Source organism: Phacochoerus africanus, chromosome 5 (genome assembly GCF_016906955.1).
Source record: "Phacochoerus africanus isolate WHEZ1 chromosome 5, ROS_Pafr_v1, whole genome shotgun sequence".
Lineage (NCBI taxonomy): Eukaryota > Metazoa > Chordata > Mammalia > Artiodactyla > Suidae > Phacochoerus > Phacochoerus africanus.
The window spans coordinates 59,064,390-59,085,884 of NC_062548.1; the positions used below are offsets into that span (position 1 = coordinate 59,064,390).

At 46.7% G+C, this 21,495-nt stretch overlaps 2 long non-coding RNA genes across 2 annotated transcripts in view; one reads left to right on the plus strand and one right to left on the minus strand.

The window, feature by feature from the left end:
• The window catches only part of LOC125127823 (uncharacterized), a 28,581-nt gene extending 7,132 nt beyond the window's left edge, over positions 1 to 21,449 (minus strand). Inside the window, exons 1-2 of the long non-coding RNA XR_007135072.1 lie at positions 20,916 to 21,449; positions 1,544 to 1,821 (exon numbers count right to left, since the gene is read on the minus strand). This is a non-coding gene — a long non-coding RNA (uncharacterized LOC125127823). The remainder of the gene's footprint in view (positions 1 to 1,543; positions 1,822 to 20,915) is intronic.
• On the plus strand, positions 399 to 8,417 carry LOC125127824 (uncharacterized). Its single transcript, XR_007135073.1, has 3 exons — positions 399 to 1,049; positions 1,287 to 1,549; positions 6,898 to 8,417. It is a non-coding gene; the product is annotated as an uncharacterized LOC125127824 (long non-coding RNA).
• Positions 21,450 to 21,495: the final 46 nt, after the last annotated feature.

Sequence of the window (21,495 nt, forward strand, 5' to 3'; positions counted from 1 at the left end):
CCACGAACAAGGCTCTTGAACAAGGGCTCATCTGAGGGCAGTGCCAAGGCCCTGGGAGCCTCTGAGAGGGTGGGGCCCCGCCTCGGGGAGCAGAGACCTGACAAGGTGTTGTTCTTGAGCAGAGGAACAGTGACGCAAGAAATCCAGAGTAGATCTCAAAGAAAAGCCTTCCTGTGTTCTTCAATGAAGGAACACAGAACACTTGTATCCGCTGGAAAAATGAGTGACTTTTTTAGAAAAGAAAACCCACAGAGCTCCATGAGTTCCATGGAGAAAGTCCTATTATGCCTGGACGTGGAGTGTCTGGAGTGTCTGAGGCTTAAGAGAAAGCCAGAGAGAGAAGTGGGAACCAGCCCCTCCTTTTTTTTTTTTTTTTTTTCCTGTTTCTCAGCAACAAATGGAGCCGCTAGGGAGGAGGAGGAGCATGAGAAAGAGCGCTTTGAAAGGTAAGCTTCCACGTTGAGCCCTGTGCGCCCCGAGAGTCTGCTTCCATCTCTCCCGGCCCTGAGGGACCAGCTCCTTGGTCTCTAAGGATGCCAGCGGCAGGGAACAGAACCCTCAGGAAAAGAAAGCAGGAACCAGATCCTTTTGCAGAATGAAGCTGGGAGGAGGCTGGGAAAGGATGTGACCTGGCAAGGGCGTGTGAGCTGTCTTGGACCACGAGTGCTTGGATTGGGAGGTGGACCCTCCAGGTTGGACTGAGAACAAGTGGTTTCACATGGCCGGGATTCCTCTGTGAGGTCTCACTGCCCCCCCACCCCCGCACCCCCAGGGGCGTTGTGAGGCCAGCCAAGGTTAAGAGAGGTGGAAGCACTTTGCAAATGAGAAACCTGTCTGGGAGCCTCTCCATCACTGTCAGGATTCGTGTGGCCTTGGATGCTGGGGCTTGGGCGCCAGGCTCCCAAAAGTGTCCCCTAAAGGGACCAGCCTCCTGGAAAACCCTCATGCCCCTGCCTTCACCACCATGACCCAGTGTCCTGATTTCCAGTCTGCAGAGACTGCCTGCAACAGCTGGGACGGGTTCGGGGCCTGATGGCACGTCTGCAAAGGTAAAGAATCTTTCCTTGCTCTCCTGGGGTCTCCTTCCTTCCAGGGCTGCAGGCAGCCTGGGGCTGACCTGGGAGGGGGAGCCATGGCAGTGGGGTTCAGCTCAAGCCCCAAGGGGAGGGACAGCAGGTGCACTGTCAAGTCCGCGTGGGGGCTATGGGGGGCCGTGGCCGCAGGTGCCTACCCCTGCCTGGCCCCATTGGCTCCTGCCTAGAGCTTGTGCCTCTTGTCTCCTGCAGCCACCTGCGCAGAGGCCCTGACAGGGGCCGCTTTCACTACCACTCACGTCCGGACCCCCTTGGCGAGGTGTGCCAGGCAGTGCCCCCTGGAGCCCAGCAGCTGTGCAGGGAGCCTGCACAAGAGGCTCTTCCCACGATGTCCCCATCAGCTTCCCCGGCTCCTCTGACCCCTCTGGCCTCCATCCTGGCAGCAGACCCGCAAGACCAATGCAACATCAAGACCATCCTGCAGGGTCCTGCCGCAAAAACGTCCTCACCTCCAGGTAACTCCTTTTGGGCATCTGCCATCCCAGCCATCTGGAGTCTTGGCCTCGCCAGCCATCCCACGGCATTCCTCTCCTGCTGGTGGGAGACCACCAAGGCCTTGTTCTTCCCCACCTCATCCAAGTGGGAGGCCCAGCAAGAGCCCTCCTCACCAGAGGAGGCCTCCAACTGGGAAAGCCCCACAGACAGCTGGGCAGAGACGAGCGGCCCCTCGCTTGTCAGCCCGCCTAGCCAGAGGCTGCTGGACATCCTCATCCCCAAGAGGCTGGACCTAAAGTTTCAGAAAGAGCAAGAAAAAGAGGGGTCATTTTCAACACAAAGGAGCTCAGCCTACCCCTGAGCTCTTTAGGGATGAGATGGACATCACTGAGTGGGCAGCAGGAGGCTACAACCCTTCCATCGTTCGGGAACATCAAAGACAAAGCAGAGCTGCTGCCTGGTCCTCAGCAGTTCTTATACCCCGAGGTCTTGAGGGACCACTTCGAGTGCACATACAGCCAGCTCTTCTGGGGTCTCCCCTCTGCACAGCGAGGCATTGGTGGCTACTGCTTTTGTCCCTCGGAGCTCTTTTCAACTACAGACTCCCCCCGTTTTATTCTATGGCATCTCTAGTGGCTTTCCAGAACCCACGCCACCGAGACTATCTGGAGGTTTTTCCCAGGATTCCTTCTTGCCCTGCCCTGAGGCCTGACCCCAGCCTTCCACTCAAAACTTGCCTCAGTCCCAGGCCCTCTCCCCGCCTCGGACCCAGGCCCAGCCCTTCCTCCCATTGTCTCTCCTATTCAGACCACCTTCTGCTCCACCCCAGCTGGGGACCCTTGGGCTACATTGCCCAACATTCCAGAAGAAGGCACTCTATTTCACCCCAGTGGAAACGCAGCCTCTGGCATGCCCCTGGCTGCAGAAGCAACAGCTTCAAAAGAGGCTCAGCGAAAATCAAAAAGACAGGGGCCTGCTTCTCGGGATCCCACTGTCTCTGGAACTGAATCCATCTCAGGGCCCCTTGGTAGACATGCATCTGGCACAGGGCCGACAACAACCCAGGCAGCCCTCTCCTCTCATAGCCCGTAGTGGCCTGGGCCCATACAAGACAAGGGCCAGGAGCCCTGTCAGATCCCAGCGGAGATGCCAAATGACCATCCAGCTTGGCAAGGAGTTCCTCGAGGCTCTAGAGCCAGGTCTCAGTAGGGTCTCACAAGAGCTCTCCAGGGCCAGCCTCCCAGACACCTTTCTGGAAAGGATCTCTGACACAGGGGCAGAAAGATCCTTGCAGAGGGACTCTGCAAAGGGTTTCCCCAGGGTCCCAGATAGAAGACATCTCAAAAGAACCTTGAAAGCCCATCTGAGTAAAAAGGTGGAGCAGATTCATAAGGGTTGGATCCCTGTGACTGTACGGCGATCCTGGCTTGCTGCCAACCACTCTCTTCCTAAGTCCCACAGTCACAAGGAAATCCAAAATCCAGCATCCTGGAAGTATTGGAAGCCCCGTGTGAACACCTCCAGGCAGCTTTCCTTTCTCAGTCCCGGCATTCAACAGATGCTGGAAGTACATATCATGAGGCTGCGGGTAAGGCACAGGTGGGGCTCTCCTAACCAGGCCTTTGAACCCATACATCTCAAGCCAAGTGGGGCTCAGCCCTCACCCCTTCCAAGGTCTACTTTTTCCCCCTCAGCCACCCAGCAACCCGGGGAACACTCCAAAGCCAATGTTTCCAAGTTCTTGGGAAAACCTCAGCCCCACCCGGGAGAGAACTTGCGAACAAGAGCTTCCGTTCCCACCCTGCTGAGTCCCCTGCCTGCCCCCTCACCTGCAGCTAGTCAAGTCCACGGCGCCCTGGGCAGGCCTCTACCTGGAGTCAGCCACGAGCCCTCAGAGGCCCCTCTGACTGGGCAGGAGAGAAGGACGCCTCCTCCCAAGCCCCCATGCAAACACAGGGGCAGAATCCTGCCGGTGGGGACTTTCTCGGGGCCCAGTCCGAGTGCACCAATGACCAGGAGGAAACCCTGGGAAATGTGTCTGGCTCGGACCTCCAAAGACCCCTGCCATAGTGCCTCGGGATTGGAGATGGACTTAACGTCCCCATCTTCAATGGTCAAACAGGCCATGGAGGCCATGGAGACCGGGGAGGACCCTGCTGGGGAAGTTATCTTGGGACCCAGTGTGCTGGCCAACTTGCAAACCTCGGAGGCAGATCTGAGGAGAGCCGGGTTTCCAGCCACTAGCACAAGCCTATCACCACTGACAAAGCCAATGGCCCAAGACCCAAAGGAGCCATGCCTTCCAACACAGGTGGCTAGCAAGTTTGAACGGACAGGTCCGGTCGAGACAAAGAACCAGCCTTGAGGCCATGCCACTGGTGGCATCCTCAACGATACGCACACGGATGGCCTCCTTCAGGACAATACCACTGGCATGCTCCTCCAGGATGCAGTCCCCGATGTGCTCCTTCCAGACTCTCACACTGATGTGCAAGAATCCAATTCTTCTCTTTAAGGAGTAACTAACCAATACACAAAGGTGTTCTCAGGGTGTGGGGGCCACTGGTGTCAGCCTCCTTCACCTGCACACAGATCCATGAGGGCCACAGAAAGGCACCCAGTGCTCCACCAAGAACACAGAGGGACCTCAAACCCAATCCTGAGCCAGCCACCCAGAGGCAGGCCCTGAGCAGATCCCAAGCCACACAGCAAACTGACAGTGAAGGAGGCTTGACACCAGTGGCCCCCACACCCTGACAACATTCTTGTGTATTGGCTAATTACCCCTAAAGTAAAAGCATTTGATTCCCCATGAAACCCTGCAAAATGCTTTCCTTTCTACGTTTTCACTAGCTTGAGCTCTGACTCACAGTTGAGAGAATGACAAATTTGGAAAAGGAGCCAAACTCTGTGGACATCGAATGAGGGAAACTATTTGTCCAGTTTCAGTTGACATTCAGTCCAATGGTCTCAGGGGTCTCATGCTTCATTTTAGGGTAGGACAAGTTCCTATACTCAAAGTGACTTCTTTCCTTTGGAAACATGACATAGGGAGGCCTATGGCAAGTGGGATCCATGATGAAATGAAGTAGCAGAGAAGTATCTGACACCTGTTTGCTAGCTGGCAGGTAGCCAAGTGATTCTGCACAGAAGAGCTTGTATTAGGTTTATGAGGTTGGCTTATTTTGCAATGAAAGCAGCCGTATTATCAAACACATGGGGATTCCCACAAATGAGACACTTTTGGGCAATATTTCGATTACATCCTCTAGCATATTTGTACCTGCTGCTTAGTATTAAATGAGAGTGCTCATTTGGCTCCTTTAAAGGTATAGTAGAATGTTTGGATAGTGGTATGCATGTCTCTAGAAAATGAAAACACCCTAATGTTCAGCTGTGATGGTTTCAACTTCTGAACCATGCAGAAGGATTCACATTTTCTGTCATTCTAAGAAATGCACATTTTTCCACATCTCAGGAAACTCATATTTATTACTTTTTCTATTTATTGTAGGGCTACAAAAAGGATATATTGCCTCAAAGAATTTTGACCTCTTAGAAAGTATGGCACTTATTGGTGCTTGAAATATATATTATCTCAAATTCCCTGGGAATTGGCATTTTAGCATCTGTGAAAGAAAGGATACACTTAATCAGCATTTCTATTATAGCAATACTAGAAGTCTCACTGTCTGCCTCATACTTTCCAAACTGTGCACTCAGTTGAGACTCCATAGTTCTCATTGGTCATAAAAAGTCTGTTGTTCTCGACACAGGAAAATCTCGATAGTGAACGCATGTCAAGTGGATGTCTGGTGAAGTCTCTCAGGTCACTCTTTGGGGTGACAGGATCATGGCCCTTTCTCTCAAAGCTGATGGGAGGGCTCTGTGGAGGGTATTTTTTCCTTTCAGGAAAAAACATGTTCAGGTGGTAAAATAGTTTACAAAATCATAGCTTTTATTCTTTTTGAAATGTACTTCCTTTGTGATATTTTCTGATGTTACTGAATCACAGACCTATGGAAAGTGGCCACCATGTCCAAGAATGTCCAATGGATAACATGTACTCACTAGAATAGCATAGTTATTGTACACCTACAATATCTCACGGTCAAAAACATGACACTCTCTTTTTGGAAGTTTAAGCTGGAAAATTTTTTTGTTTCTTTCATGGCCTATGGAAGTTTCCAGGCTAGGGGCCGAATTGGAGCTGCAGCTGAAACCTATGGCATAGCCACAGCAATGCCATAGGTTTCCAAGCCACACCTGCAACCTATGCTGCAGCTTACTGCAATGCTAGTCCCTTCACCCACTGAGTGAGGCCAGGGACTGAACTCGCATCCTCACAGAGACGACAGTGGGTCCTCAACCCACTGAGCCACCATGAACTCCCAAACTGCTATTTATAAACCATGTCTTTGAGAGAGAACTAAATTTGAGTAAGAGGTACTATAAAATAAGGTAACTCCCAACAAGAGTTGAGGATAGAGGAGATACTAGCATCTTCCTAGGAAAAGACAATTTCCTCTTCTCATCTTGACTACAAGAAATGTGGATGATAACAGCTTTTTGGTGTAAGCATGTGTGTAAGTGTGTGTGCTTTAGCTAGTGCTGTGCATTAAAATTTTTAATTTGGGGACCGGAATATTTATATATAAATGTTGCAAAGCATATGTGATTTATTAGGTTCTATGACCATTCTCCTTTTGGAATGGATCATGAGGGCAAATAATTACTAACACATATGTTCTGGAAAAGCAATTACATGTCCTTGAAATTTCCCAGTAGGAAAAAAGGTGGAGACTTTGGGAAGGCAGATGAGATATCCTTGCCCCACAAATAAGTACATAAGTAATAAGTTTAGGCTATTCAACTACGCTTCAAGAAAAAAATTTTTAGGAGTTCCCACTGTGGTGCAGTGGAAATGAATCTAACTAGGAGCCATGGGGTTTCGGGTTCGATCCCTGGCCTTGCTCAGTGGGTTAAGGATCCGGCGTTGCTGTGGCTGTGGTGTAGGCCAGCAGCTACAGCTCTGATTTGACCCCTAGTCTCGGAACCTCTACATGATGTGGTTGCGGCCCTAAAAAGCAGAAAAAAATATGTATTTTTTTTTAAAGGCAGACATTGTAAATCAACTATACTTTAAGAAATTTTAAGAATTAAAGGGAAAAAAACCCCCAAAACTGGAAGGGCTCGCCCAAGGCTGTTTGATGAAAGAAACTGCAGAGAGCAGATCAAGAAGGGCAGATAGGCAGGGTCCAGGGTCTGCCACCCTGACCAGGAAACCATCTAAAAATATTTGTCTGTACTTTAAGTAGGAACCACAACTTGCCCAAAGTGATGAGTGCTGCTCCTTCTCTCCATTTAGGCGAAGAGGACGCTACCCTCATCACCCCCCACATCCCAGAGCCCTCCTTCACTGTCTAGGGAGTTACCAGGGACTTCGGGTGAAGTAGACGAGGAGACAAAGAAGAAGCAAGAATGCAGGGGGAACACGAGGAGGAGGAAGAAGAGCCATTACCAAAAACAGGACTGGGGCCTCCTCTATAGTTTGGTCACCTAATTAACAAATGGAGACCCTGAGGCACAAAACGGTTCACCAAACTACACATGTGCTTGCTTTCCACAATGGACTCAGACCACATGCTGCAACCACAACATACACAACCTGCGTGAAAGAATCCTTTTCCTAGGTCATCCAGATGATCTCCCTAGAGCAAATCATTTCCACCGCCACCAAGTTGTGGCATATGTTACTCTCTGCCCCCTCCCCCCAAAACATCATTTTGCCACTTGGATAAAACATGCCAGAGCAGAGGACCCTTCTCAGATAGCAGTTTGTTGTGCTCATTCATGCCATGTTACAAAGGAAAAGAACAAGAGGAGGAAATCCAATTTACTAACTTTTATGAAAAACAGTGCAATATAGCGTGAGCCATTTTGTTCTGGCTAGAACTCCATCATGAAAAACACACCTTTCCCTGAATCTGGAATTCACCTACACGTCCAAGGCCATCCAGGCAGATTTTGAGGGTTGAAGGCAAAAACACTTTCAACCATCCCTGTAGATAGATAGCATCCCTGCTTTGTCCCCACCCCCCGCTCCCCCCACGCCTTCACCTGAGAGGCACCGAGGTTCTCTCAACGTGAGACCTCTCAGGCCCACCGGTTGGAGTGGAAGACAGCACACCCGGATACAGGAAGAAAACATGAGAACTTCCATTTGGAGTCTTTTTCATCTCACTCTTTGAAAATTCCTATACTTATATAAGCTTTGTCATGCATCTAAATTATAGGACCATAGAACATGTGTTTATTTCACATGTCAGAGAACTTTTTACTGAGTAAGAAGATTGAAAGATTGGAGAACAATGATATGAACCAGATTCTTGGTCTTTTCTAAGGAGTCAAACCAGAATCCAAAACAGCCCTGGGGACTGGGCTCTGTCAGGCAAAGCACACGTGTGGCCTGTCCAGGGAGAAGAAGGACCATGAAGCAACTCTAGAAAATCTGTTTCATCAAACTCTGAAATTCAGAGGGGCCTCCTCAGCCCTGAGTTTCAGCTTGTAGGCAGAAGGCAGATAACATGGAGGTGAGTGAACCTTTTCCCCCTGATTCATCTGCAAACACCAGGGCAGGGTGTGTGTATGTGGGGGAAATAGCACTCGGATCCAGTTAGAATACCATTTAGGAACCTACAGACCCTCCAGGGCCATCAGAGCTGCAGGGTGTGTGTGGGTGTGTGGGGGTGTACACATGCAAAAGCAATGGGGACCTCAGGCAGCATCTAGCAGGGACTGGTGCACCGCAGCACCCACAGCACCCAGAAGAATGGCTTTTCCTTAAGAATGCAACAGGTTGCATTTACATTACATTTTTGGAAGGATCCTTTTGCTTTAGAGGCAAAATTCTACAAGCAGCAGTTTACTTACTGATTTCTTAATATATATGAAAAATCTGCTGGAAAGTGTTTTGGATCAGGGAAGAAAAAAGAAAAATGGACTCGTTCAGCCAAGTTTATGGATATAGTGACTTGCCTAGGAAGCAGGAGAGTAAAAACCCTGGCCAAAATGAAGCATCTGATCAAGACACCTACGGTGCACAACCACTGATTATGCTCACCAACTGGCATATGGGGAAAGGGTCCCAGCTCTTCGACCAAGCAACTGCCGGGATCCAGCAGAGGCCTAGGCACATTGCAAACAGTTTCTCCCAAGGCAGGGCTCGTAAGCTAAGAGGAGGGGAGTTTAGCCAAGAACCACGTTGCAGGGAAGGCGACATCTGTCCTTGTCAGCACTTGCCATTGGAAGATGATGTGTGAAGAGCAAGTTAAGAAAGAGAAGGATTTCGGTTTTGAGGCCAAAATCAATCACTGGGACACATGGCTAGATGGAGAAAATGGACTGAATTCAGCATCTATACTGGTCAAGCCACTGTACACTCTCTAACGTACCCAATCATAGTCAGTAGGCTTGTCATTACTCCACACAGTCACTGATCTCTAATGCACTGGAGTGGTCAGACATGCTTGTCAAGGTGAAGCTGGATGGCAGGGAAAGAGTCAGCAAAAGTGTGAAAATCTTGCAACTTGGTCTCAGATAGGTGACCATCAAAGTAAACTTTTTCTCTTTTTAGGGCTGCACCCACAGCATATGGAGGTTCTCAGGCTAGGGGTCGAATGAAAGCTGGAGCCACCAACCTGCACCACAACCACAGGAATGCCAGATCTGAGCCACATCTATCAACTCGACCACAGTTCACGGCAATGCTGGATCCTCAACCCACTGAGCAAGGCCAGGGATTCAACCTGCATCCTCATGGAGGCTAGTCAAATTCATTCCCACTGAGCCACAACAGGAACTCCAAAGGAAACAGTTTATGATATCAGATAGGACATGACATTACTGATGTATCAACACAATGAAATGGTTAAAACAAAAAATCTAAAATGTACAAACTTCAAAAAACGCTGACTGATAATCTCTGGACAAGTACTATATTTTTAACTTCATCCCACTGGCCTCGTGGGCAATCATGTCTATGTTTGTTTTATTAGGATAACATTTTTAGCCTCACTCAACATATGGATAATTTAGCAGTAGGGAAATTTTTTTTTTTTTTTTTTTTTTGCTTTTTAGGGCCACACCTGTGGCATATGGAGGTTTCCACCTTAGGGGTCCAATCAGAGCTACAGCTGCCGGCCTACACCACAGCCCCAGCCACATCAGATCCGAGCCAAGTCTGCAACCTACACCACAGCTCACGGCAACACCAGATCCTTAAATACACTGACTGAGGCCAGGGATTGAACCCGCAACCTCATGGTTTTTAGTCGGATTCGTTTCCACTGCACTACCAAGGGAACTCCAGCAGTCATTAAATTCTGGTTTATTAAAACACTTTGTATTCAAGTTAGGAGCAGACTTGATGGACAGTTTTTGTAAAGGATGACTTCTTGGTTTTCTATCATTCCACTTGGATATCACTGCACCAGTTTCCTAATCAATAGAGCTGGGAGGAGTAGTGATAGGGGTTTAAATTCTAAGCCAAGAGAATCCACAGCTCCAGGCTGAGACAATCCTTAGGGGAGGATGGATGAACTGAAATCTGACTGGTGTTTTTAACATTTATGAATGGTACATCAAAATACAACAAATGTTGGGAGTTCCCGTCGTGGCGCAATGGTTAACGAATCCGACTAGGAACCATGAGGTGGCGGGTTCGGTCCCTGCCCTTGCTCAGTGGGTTAAGGATCCGGCGTTGCCGTGAGCTGTGGTGTAGGTTGCAGACGCGGCTCGGATCCCGCGTTGCTGTGGCTCTGGCGTGGGCCAGTGGCTACAGCTCCGATTCGACCTCTAGCCTGGGAACCTCCATATGCCGCGGGAGCAGCCCAAGAAATAGCAACAACAACAACAACAACAAAAAAAGACAAAAGACAAAAGAAAAATACAACAAATGTAAAACTTGAGAGTAGAGGCGTTTAAACAAATCTTAGAAAATACATGCAAGCCAGCAATGTGCTGAATGTGCTTCTTCTGTTCATGTTTCTTCTTCACACATGGAGTGGGTGTGCCTAGAAGACCTGTACTTTTTCACTGATTGCTAACATTCTAGAAGGATGTCTTCCAATTCAAGCTAAAAGCCTCCCTCATGCTTCATGGTCCTTGTGAGGGGAAAACAAAAATGAAAACAAAAACTATGGCCTTGCTGATACCCACAAGTGAGCCTGGACCTAAATACCAAGAAGTATCACAGAATAGCAACATCAAGGAAGAGTACTTGGAGAGCAGGATAAAGTGAGACAAAATGATGGCAATTCATAATAGTTTTCTAAGTACAGAGAAAAAAAAAGTCACTGTGCCACTCCCCCAAATATCAAACACCCCATTCTTTTGGTTAAAATGAATGACAGCTACTTTGTTTCCAGGAACGGCTCTTTCCTACCCATCATCTTCCCTCCTGTCTGTAAGATTCATTGACAGATGAATCACAGAATTGCCCCGACTTTCAGCATCTGATCTAAATGACCCACCACTTTCAGGCTCTCCCTCAAATCACCAACCTAAGCCCAAATCCTGCAGTGGCTTTCTTCTAACATCCTCCTCCTGAGACACTCAGGGCAATGAGGAATACACCCAACTTGTTCTAGATTCCACTTGTTCTCAGGTGTGTTCCTGCTGCCTTTTGGCTGGAGAACATGGACATAGGAATGATCTCATCCTAATCAGATGACTCTGGCATCCCATGGAGAATACCCCCATGCATTAGCATTTTTCCTAAACACTTCTTACTCCCTACTTCCCCACAGAGGGCTGGTCTCCTGTGCTATGGTTGTCTGGAACCCCTTGCACTTCTCCCCTCTGACAGCCTCTGCATATCTTGAGGTATTTCTCCAAATGCAATGAAAGGTCTTGCAGGCAAGAGTGATGAGTGAAGTTGGACCACATTCCCAGGATTCTATTCCCTGATGAAAAGTGTTTTAGAGGGACGGGATTAAGATGGCAGAATAAAAGGACTAGAGCTCAACTTCTCTCCCCAAAACAACAAAATTCACAACTAAAGACTGAGCAATCTCCACCCAAATGGACCGGAAATCCATACCCTACTCCAGAAGACAAAGAGAAGGCCACACCGAGGTAGGAGGGGCGATTTCAGGATATAAACAACCCCATACCTCCCAGGTGGGAAGCCCCACAGACTGGAAACTAACTGGTTCACAAACTCTCCTACAGGACTGAGAGTTCTGAGCCCCACATCAAACTCTCACGTGTGGGGACCTGGCACTGGGAGAAAGAGCCCCTGGAGCATCTGGCATTGAAGGCCAGTGGGGCTTGTGTGCAGGAGCTCCACGGGACTGGGGGAAATGGAGACCCCATTCTTAAAAGGCACACACAGACTTTCACGTGCACTGGGTCCCAGGGCAGAGCAAGGTCTCCACAGGAACCCAGGTCAAACCTCACTGCAGTTCTTGGAGGACATCCTGGGAAAACAGGGGTGAATACGGCTTGTTGTGAGGGAAGGACATTGAAAGCAAAGCTCTTGGGAATATTCAGCAGCATGCCTTTCTCTGGAGGTGGCCATTTGGGGAAAAATCTGGCCCCACCCTTCAGTCAGCCTGAGAAGCCCCAGGGCAAACAACAATCCAGGAGGGATCACAGCCCCACCCCTCAGTACACAGGCTACTAGAGACCCCTCAGGCACACAGCTGCCTCTAATCCCATCCTGAGACTAAGCCCCACCCACCAGAGGGACAGGAATCAGCTCCACCTACCAGTGGGCAGGCATCAGTCCCTCCCATCAGGAAGCCTACAGCAAACCCCCATACCAACGTCAGCCACAAGGGGGGCAGCCACCAGAAGTAAGAGGGGCTACAACTCAATTATATGTAAAAAGGTCACCACACCAAAAACCTATAAAAATCAAAAGACAGAGAACTATACCTCAGACGAGGGAGAAAGGAAAAACCCCAGAAAATCAGCTAAGCGATGAGAAGAGTCTCAGCCTCCAGGAGAAAGACTTTAGACTGTCGATACTGAAGATGATGTAAGACATTGGAAATAAACTGGAGGCAAAAATGGATAACTTACAGGAAACACTGAGCAAAGAGATACAAGATATAAAACTTAAATAAGAAGAGATGCAAAATACAATAACTGAAATAAAAAATGCACTAGAAGCAGCTAACAGCAGAATACAGGAGGCAGAAGAACGAATAAACAAGGTGGAGGACAGACTAGAAGGAATTACAAATGCAGAACAGAAAGAGAAAAAATATTGAAAACAAATGAAGAGAGTCTCAGAGAACTCTGGGACAATGTTAAACGCACCAACATCCGTATTATAGGGGTGCCAGAAGGAGAAGAGAGAAGAGAAGGGGACAGAAGAAATAGTCCAAGAGATAACAGCCCAAAACCTCCCTCACATGGGAATGGAACCACCCACTCAAATCCAGGAAGCACAATGAGTACCATGAAAAATAAACCCAAGGAGGAATACACCGAGACACATATTCATCAAACTGACTGAAATAAAGACAATGAGAAAATCTTGAAAGCAGCTAGGGAAAACAAATAACATACAAGGGAACCCCAGTAAGGTTATCAGCAGATTTCTCACCTGAAACTCGGCAGGCCAGAAGGGAGTGGCATGATATAGTTAACATGATGAAAGGAGAAAACCTCCAACCAAGATTACTCTACCCAGCAAGGCTCTCATTCAGATTTGAAGGAGAAAGCAAAACCTTCACAGATAACATAGGTTCACCACAATAATAAGGTAACGGCTAACAACCTTAAAAGGACAAATTGACAATAACACAATCATAGTTGGGGATTTTAACACCCCACTTACAGCAATGGACAGATCAACCAGACAGAAAATCAATAAGGGACCACAGGCCCTGAAGGATGCATTAAACCACATGGACTTCACAGATATTTATAGGACATTCCATCAGAAAGCAAAAGAATACACATTCTTCTCAAGTGCACATGGACTCTCTAAGACTGATCACATCCTGGGCTACAAATCCAACCTCGGTAACTTTAAGAAAACTGAAATCATATCAAGCATCTTCTCTGACCACAACACCATACGACTGGAAATCAACAAGAAAAAAACTGCAAAAAACACAAACACGTGGAGACTCAACAACATGCTACTAAACAACCAATGGATCACTGAAGAAATCAAAGAGGAAATTAAGAAATACCCAGCAGCAAATGACAACAAAGATACAACATTCCAAAACCTATGGGATGCAGCAGAAGCTGTTCTAAGAGGAAAGTTTATAGCACTACAAGCCCACCTCAGGAAACAAGAAAAAGCTCAAATAAACAAGCTAACTTTACATCAAAAGCAGCTTGAGAGAGAAGAACAGACAAGACCTAAAGTTAGTAGAAGGAAAGAAATCATAAAGGTCAGAGCAGAAATCAATGAAATAGAAGCAAAGAAAACCATAGAAAAGATCAGTGAAACGAAAAGCTGGTTCTTTGAAAAGATCAACAAAATTGATAAACTCTAAGCCAGACTTACCAAGCAAAAAAGAGAGAGGACTCAAATCAATACAATTAGAAATGAAAAAGGAGAGGTAACAACGGACATCACAGAAATACAAAGGATCATAAGAGACTACTACATGCAACTATATGCCAATAACATGGAAAACCTAGAAGAAATGGACAAACTCTTAGAACAGTACAATCTTCCAAGACTAAACCAAGATGAAATAGAAAATATGAATGGACCCATCACAAGAACTGAAATGGAAACTGGGATTAAAAAACTTCCAACAAACAAAAGTCCACCACAAGATGGCTTCACAGGTGAATTCTATCAAACATTTAGAGAAGAGTTTACACCTATCCTTCGGAAACTACTTCAAAAAATTGCAGAGTAAGGGATACTCCCAAACTCATTCTACGAGGCCACCATCACCCTGATACCAAAACCAGAAAAAGACACCACAAAAAAAGAAAACTACAGGCCAATTTCACTGATGAACATAGATGCAAAAATTCTCAACAAAATACTAACAAACCACATCCAACAATACATTAACAGGATTGTACATCATGATCAAGTGGGATTTATCCCAGGGATGCAGGGTTCTTCAATATCTGCAAATCCATCGGTGCGATACACCACATTAACAAAATGAATAAAAACCATATGATCCTCTCAATAGATGTGGAAAAAGCCTTTGACAAAATCCAAAGCCCATTTCTGATAGAAACCCTTCAGAGGGAGTTCCCGTCGTGGCACAGTGGTTAACGACTCCGACTAGGAACCATGAGGTTGCGGGTTCGATCCCTGCCCTTGCTCAGTGGGTCAAGGTTCCGGCGTTGCCGTGAGCTGTGGTGTAGGTCGCAGACGCAGCTCGGATCCTGTGTTGCTGTGGCTCTGGCGTAGGCTGGCAGCTACAGCTCCGATTAGACCCCTAGCCTGGGAACCTCCATATGCCGTGGGTGCAGCCCTCAAAAGACAAAACAAAACAAAAACAAAAACCCAACTAAACACAAAAGAAAACAGTAATGCAGAAAAAGAGGGACAAAAAACTGTAAGGCATATAAAAAACCAATAGCAAAATGACAGAAGTAAATCCCTCCTAATAGTAATCACCTTAAATCAAGTGGATTACACTTTCTAATCAAAAGTCAGAATTGGCAGAAGGAGTTTTTTCAAAGTATGTGATCCAACTATGGACTGTCTACAAGAAACTCACTTTAGATCTAAACACAAATAGGTTAAAAGTGAAAAGATGGGAAAAGCTCTTTCATGCAAATAGTAACCAAAAGAGAAGAGAGGTGGCAATACTAAAGGAGTCTGTGAGTTTTCCTGGAGTCATTTGAATTCCAAAGTTTTTTTCCCTCTGTAATCATGTTATTTTAAGGCATTGTGTACTCTGCAATTTTCATGGGACATTGTTAGCAATGGATGTGTCATTTCTTGCACATTATCTGCTCCGCATTCTCACGATAAGTCTCTTCTATCAAATGATTCAAGTATACAGAGACTTTCAAGAAGAGTACGTTAAGCTTTGAAGTTAAACAATTCCATCGTTCATGGGTTATAGCAGTGGGAGAAAACTTATGTACCCCTATATTTCCTATTGACTGGGGGGGGGGGTCAGTCCTGTGGTACACTTACCATCACCCAGAGTTAGAAAGTAATACCAGGTCTCTCCCTCCAGTAGAGGGAAGGGAAGGGCAAGGCTGAGTGACCCTATCTAGAAAAAGGCCTTTCTGAAGAGCAGACTACAACATCGAGTCTGAGGGAAGGCCTTTTCTTTTTATTCAAAGCACTGCCTCTTAGCACATCACTCACTGAAGAGTCAAGCAAGGACAGAACCATGCTGCAGTTCCCTGAGAGTGCACAACAGGGGATCCTCACACTTTGGGAGAATATTGGCAAGACCCTGGAGTAAGACTCTAGAGATCATTAATATAACCCTTGTATGTTATTACTTTATTGGTGAAGAACTAAATACTAAAGTACTTCAAGAGGCCTACATGATGGAAAAAAAATGATGTTTGCTGTTCACACAGCTTAAACCATGACTTATGTTGTAGAAAGATTCATTACAACAATGGCTACAGTTTGGAAAAGATTTGTGTAATGCGACTGACTCAGACCACCTCAGAATTTGTTATTTGGACTCACTGGAGCCTGTTTCCTTAGCTCATTAAGAGAGTATTTATTAATTGACCCTTGTCTGCCCTCTAAAGCTCAGTCAAATAAATGTCCAATCTTGTAACTTAAGCTAATTTAACAGTATGATTTGATTGGGTTTAGCAGGATGAATATAGAGAATTTACTCTTGGCTATTCTAAAAATGCCTCATTTTGTTTCATTTGGTGAAATGATAGCTGCTTTGTAATTTTGCGACATTTACTTATACTTTAAAACAATTGTTTCTTGAGTCCCCCCCAAAGAGTCTTCTTACAAACCGTCTCTAACTTGAAAGAAAAAAAAATGTGTTTTAATGGGCAAGAAAACTAGACTTTGATTTTTCACATAAGGTAAGAGAAAACAAAACAAAAATCAGACACACACTTGCCATGCTCATTCCCATGTGCCCAAGAGGAAAATGAAAAGAAAGACCAAGTCAAGACAACGGATCTACTATGGGAGCTGTCATTCATGATTTGGAATTTTATCTTCAGCAAAGTAAGGGCAAAATCCTCTCTCTCTCAGCAGCCTATAAATAATTCACATTTTTGTCAAAAGACTCTCCTTTAAAAAATGCCGAAAATTGATTCCAATGAGAAAAGGAAATACAACTCATGATGAAATGGAGGAGAAAATGCACATCAATGATTTATCTTGTCACGTTTTATGTCTAGATAGCGAGTGTATCAAAGAGGTGCATGCTCGATGATGAATAAAGACAGGCTGATGAAAACACAGCTAGGTGTGGAAGCACAAAACAAAACTGTGCCTCTGAGAGTTGGAGCCCCATCTCAGATTGTCTTCCACTATTTACTCTCTTGAATGAGACATGCACATGGATTAGAGGCTATGCTTTATCTAGATGAACCCTCTTGAACATACATGAGTAAACAGAGTCCTACAAACATGAACTCACCCACATTTAGAGGACCTAACTTTATCACATGAATGGATGAAGATTCCCAAAGATTATTGGACCATCTTATGTTAAGCTAGTTGGAAAGCTATTAACTGAGTTCAGCAAGATATCCAACGCCTCTCCCATATTTGACATGAAAAATATCAGGGGGAAGAGTTAAATCAAGGGACTTAATATACATAACTAAGGTGCAGCCAGGTGTGCCACCTGAGCATTTTCATAGAAGTCTTCTTTTTTAAGAGACTATTTTCAGCATCTTACCAAAGCCTTGCCAACCTCTGCCAAAGGTCTCAGAGAGATGAGCTCCTCCTATGTTTCTCTATCAGGCAAAGTCAAGGATATCATGGTGTTTGTGCTTCTGTTTTACTGGGTGGGGGGAGGATGAGGGCCCCATTCAGATATCTCACACACCCTGTCCCAGATGTTGGAGGGAAAAAGGCTCAGAGCCAGAGGCAGCACTCGTCATGGTTCCTGCAAAGGCCACTGTCTTCAACCACAGTAACAGGAAGAAAAACAGAGGAAAGTGAGCAACCTGGAGTTTTGTCATCAGCCCTAGAATCATAAAATCGGCAAATAGCTTTTTTTTAAGGCAATTTTCTTCCTTCCTTACTTCCTTTCTTTCTTTCTTTTTCCTTCCTTCCTTCTTTCTTTTCTTCTTTTCAGGGCCGCACCTGAGGCATATGGAAATTCCCAGACTAGGGGTCTAATCGGAGCTGTAGCTGCTGGCCACAGCCACAGATGAGTGTGTGACCTACACCACGGCTCACAGCAATGCTGGTTCTTTAACCCACTGGGTGAGGCCAGGGAGCAAACCTGGGTCCTCGTGGATACTAGTCGGGTTCCTTAACCACTGAAGCATGATGGGAACTCCTAAAGCCAATTTCCTCATCTTCTATTTTCTTCAACCGAAAGACTCGATAAATTATCTATTGTTTTCATCTTCAATTTCCCAATATTCAACCTAAAAGACCGTTTATGTCTATACATGGAGAACAGACTTGGGTTGCCAAGGGGGAGGGGGAAGGAAGTGGGATGGATGGGGAGTTTGGGGTGAGTAGATGCAAACAACTGCGCTTGGAGAGGATCAACAACGAGGTCCTACTGGATAGCACAGGGGACTACATCCAACCTCTTGGGATAGAATATGATGGAAGATAATAGCAGAAAAAGAATATATATAAGGAGAGGTGAGAGATGATAGATAAACGACTAGGTCGCCATGCTGTACAACAGAAATTGACACAACACTGTCAGTCAACTATACTCGAAGAAAACATTAAAAATAAATAAGCAAAATTCTGTGTCCTCACACTGTAAAGGTTTTCTCAGTGTTAATGATGAAATGCTGGCCAAACTCCCAAGGGGAGAGACTAATTGACAGTGGCAATACCCTGAGATCCTGGGTTTTGCTCTATCACTGTCACTTCTCATAGAAGGTTCTGACTACTTCAGAAATGCTCAGACAGTACACTGCATTAAGGGGTAGAGTGTACTTTTCCTGATGCTTTTAAGCTATTCACAAACTGCTATCATACATCTACCCATGGAAATGTGTTTCCTTGGAAAACTGTATTTATGTCTGGGCCCCCCAAAAACAGATGAGAAGATGACTCCACCTCCCTAATGCCTGCTGGGGAGATTTTCTTCTCAGCTTGTCCTCAGGATTTGGCAAAGGAAAAGAAACATTAAATATTAATATGCTGTCTGACGACTGCCCTACTGAAGAAAATGGTTGTTCCAAACCACCCGTGAAACACAGGAACAGTTCTATTAAAGAAGGATGGTTACTTTAGTTGGGGGTATAAGAGAATTAGTCTAAGAATTCCATTGTTATGGATTCTGATCAAGAGATACAGGGAAAATGTTAGTTTCAGATGATTACTAAGAAGAAGATTTTCTTTAGGTGCTCTACAAAGATAGCACGTACACAGTAATCATGATTTAATTGTGGATTAGTACCATTGGACAATGTCTAACATTTCCACTTGAGAATTACACAACTACCACAATCCACATCTAAACAAAGGGGCGAAGAGGTAACTCTTCCACCTGGATTCTTGGGATGTTGTGTATAAATAAAAAGGAGATGGATGAATGGGAACGTTGGCATGGCTGTAACGCTGCAATACACAGGAAACGACGCCAGGGGGCCTCTTCCATCTGTCTGGAAGAGGAAAGCCCAAGAGATCACCCTTGTGCCGTGGGCTTCTTAGATGCTCATAGAAAGCTGCCAAAGGGAGTTCCTGTTGGGGCTCAGTGGAAATGAGTCTACTATCCATGAAGACATGGGTTTGATTCCATTGGCTGTGGCTAGCGGGGCTGGCAGCTCTCTCTCTGATTCAACCTCTAACCTGGGAACCTCCACATTCTGCAGGTGTGGCCCTAAAACAAAAAAAGCTGCAAAGAACCAACGTGCCCAAAGTGTTCCACACACTTCCAAAGCAGAAGAGAAGAGAATGAATCTCTCCATATTGTTAATTAGGATCTCAAAAGAGTCTCGGTTTTGCATTGCTACTCTGTGATATATATCAAACATCATTTGTCATGAAAATACATGAAACTAGATTTGATCTGAATAAAAGGGGAAAAGAGGTTTTGGGGGTTGGGGGGGTTGGTTCTCTTTTGTTTTTATTTTTTTTGTTTTGGCCACACCAGCAACAATGTGTAAATGCCTGGGCCAGGGATAAAACCGCTGCCACAGCAGTGACCTAAGGCACTGCAGTGACAGTGCCAGCTCCTTAACCCACTGCACCATAAGAGCATTCCAAAGAAGTATTTCGTATCAAGGTAAATTTCTTTTATTACCAGAGTAATATAACATGGCTCCCTCAAAATGCAAATTTGGTATATGTTCATCATCAAGGAAGAAGCAAAGAATGTTCAGTATTTAAATGTGAAGGAAGACCTATGACAAGCATACTGTAAGCCACTGGCTAATGAGTGTCATTTTGCAGTATCTTTATATTTCCTCCAGGTAACTATTCCTTCTTTCTTTGAAATAAGGTAAAAAGGATCCTAAAAGGTAGAGTAAATCTCAAGAAATATCACTGGGAAAACTTGTAGAGTTGAACCTTACATGCTATAGAAATGGAAGCTTCTTCTCAAAGTCATGGTGCCTGGAATTCAGAATTAAATCCTGTAATTAAGTGAGGAACTGGGGTTCTACTACTGCTTCATGGTAATTGAATAGCTGCAGTACATGAGTTCAATCTTCCTAAATGGTGTGTTACTATCCAAATATGCATGTTATAACCAATTTTTAAATTTTGCAATAACTATACCCCTTGCTTGCTTCAAACCATGTTACAAATACAATTCTTCTTTGAGAGAGAGGAATATGATTTTACAAGCCAGCAGCTCCTCCTCATTAAAAAAAAATTAAGAGGCTCCAGGACTTGGGGAGAGGACAGTAGCCCGCAGGCAGAGCCCCAGCCCCAAGCCATGGCGCCCAAGCTGCCGTCCCCAACCCTGAAACCCCTCTTTTGGTCTCAACTCAGTGATCTGCCACCTAGCTGACTGCAGCTTGGGGAAGCTGAAGTACAGCAGAGACCACCGAGTGATCCCCGGAACTCGCCGGGCCCCCTGCCCCACCCAAACCCAGACTCCTCCTTTCCCATCCCTGGTTCTCTGCACCTGAACTTCTGGGGAGCCTGCGCCGCCAAACGTTCTGCCGACTTGCAGTGAACTCCGGCCCTGGCCACCCACCAGGCCCGGGGGGAGGACAGGGAGGTAGGAAGGGAAGGGGAGGGAGCCGGCCTCCAGCGGGGTCGGGGGAGGGCCATGGCCCAACACCTACCGGCTCTCAGAGTCGTCCTAGCCGCTGCCTCCCGGTGGGGCGGAGAAGTGAGCTCCTCTCTGGGCGCAGCCTCCGCTGTGCGCTCTGCTCCAACCGCACCGCTCGCGGTGCCCCTGGACGGCGCCAGATATATGCCGCCAAAGCCGGCCGGAGGTGGGGGGGGGGAGGGGTGCGGGCCTGCAGCACCTGCCCCTCCTCCCCCTCCCAAGGCCTAAATTAAAAAACAGCAGAAAGCACCTCATCACCGCAGGGAAGCCTGGCGCGGCTGGCGGAGGGCACAGCGTGAGGCTCCCAGACTCAGCAGGCAGCCAGCGTGGGCTGGGCAGGGCTGGGAGGCGGGGCCTGACTTAGGGGAACAAGGACCTGCCGCTGGTTCTTGCTGGGCTCCAGCTCCGGATCCTGTGCTCGCTAAGGTCACCGCTGCGGCCGCCGCCGCCGCCGGCTCTACCGGCTCGGCCGCCGTGGCCGCCTCTAACGGCTCCACCGCCACGGCCCCCGCCTCTACCGGTTCAGCCGCTGCCGCCGCTGCCGCTACCGCTAACGGCTCAGACACAGCCGCCGCCTCTAACGGCTCGGCCGC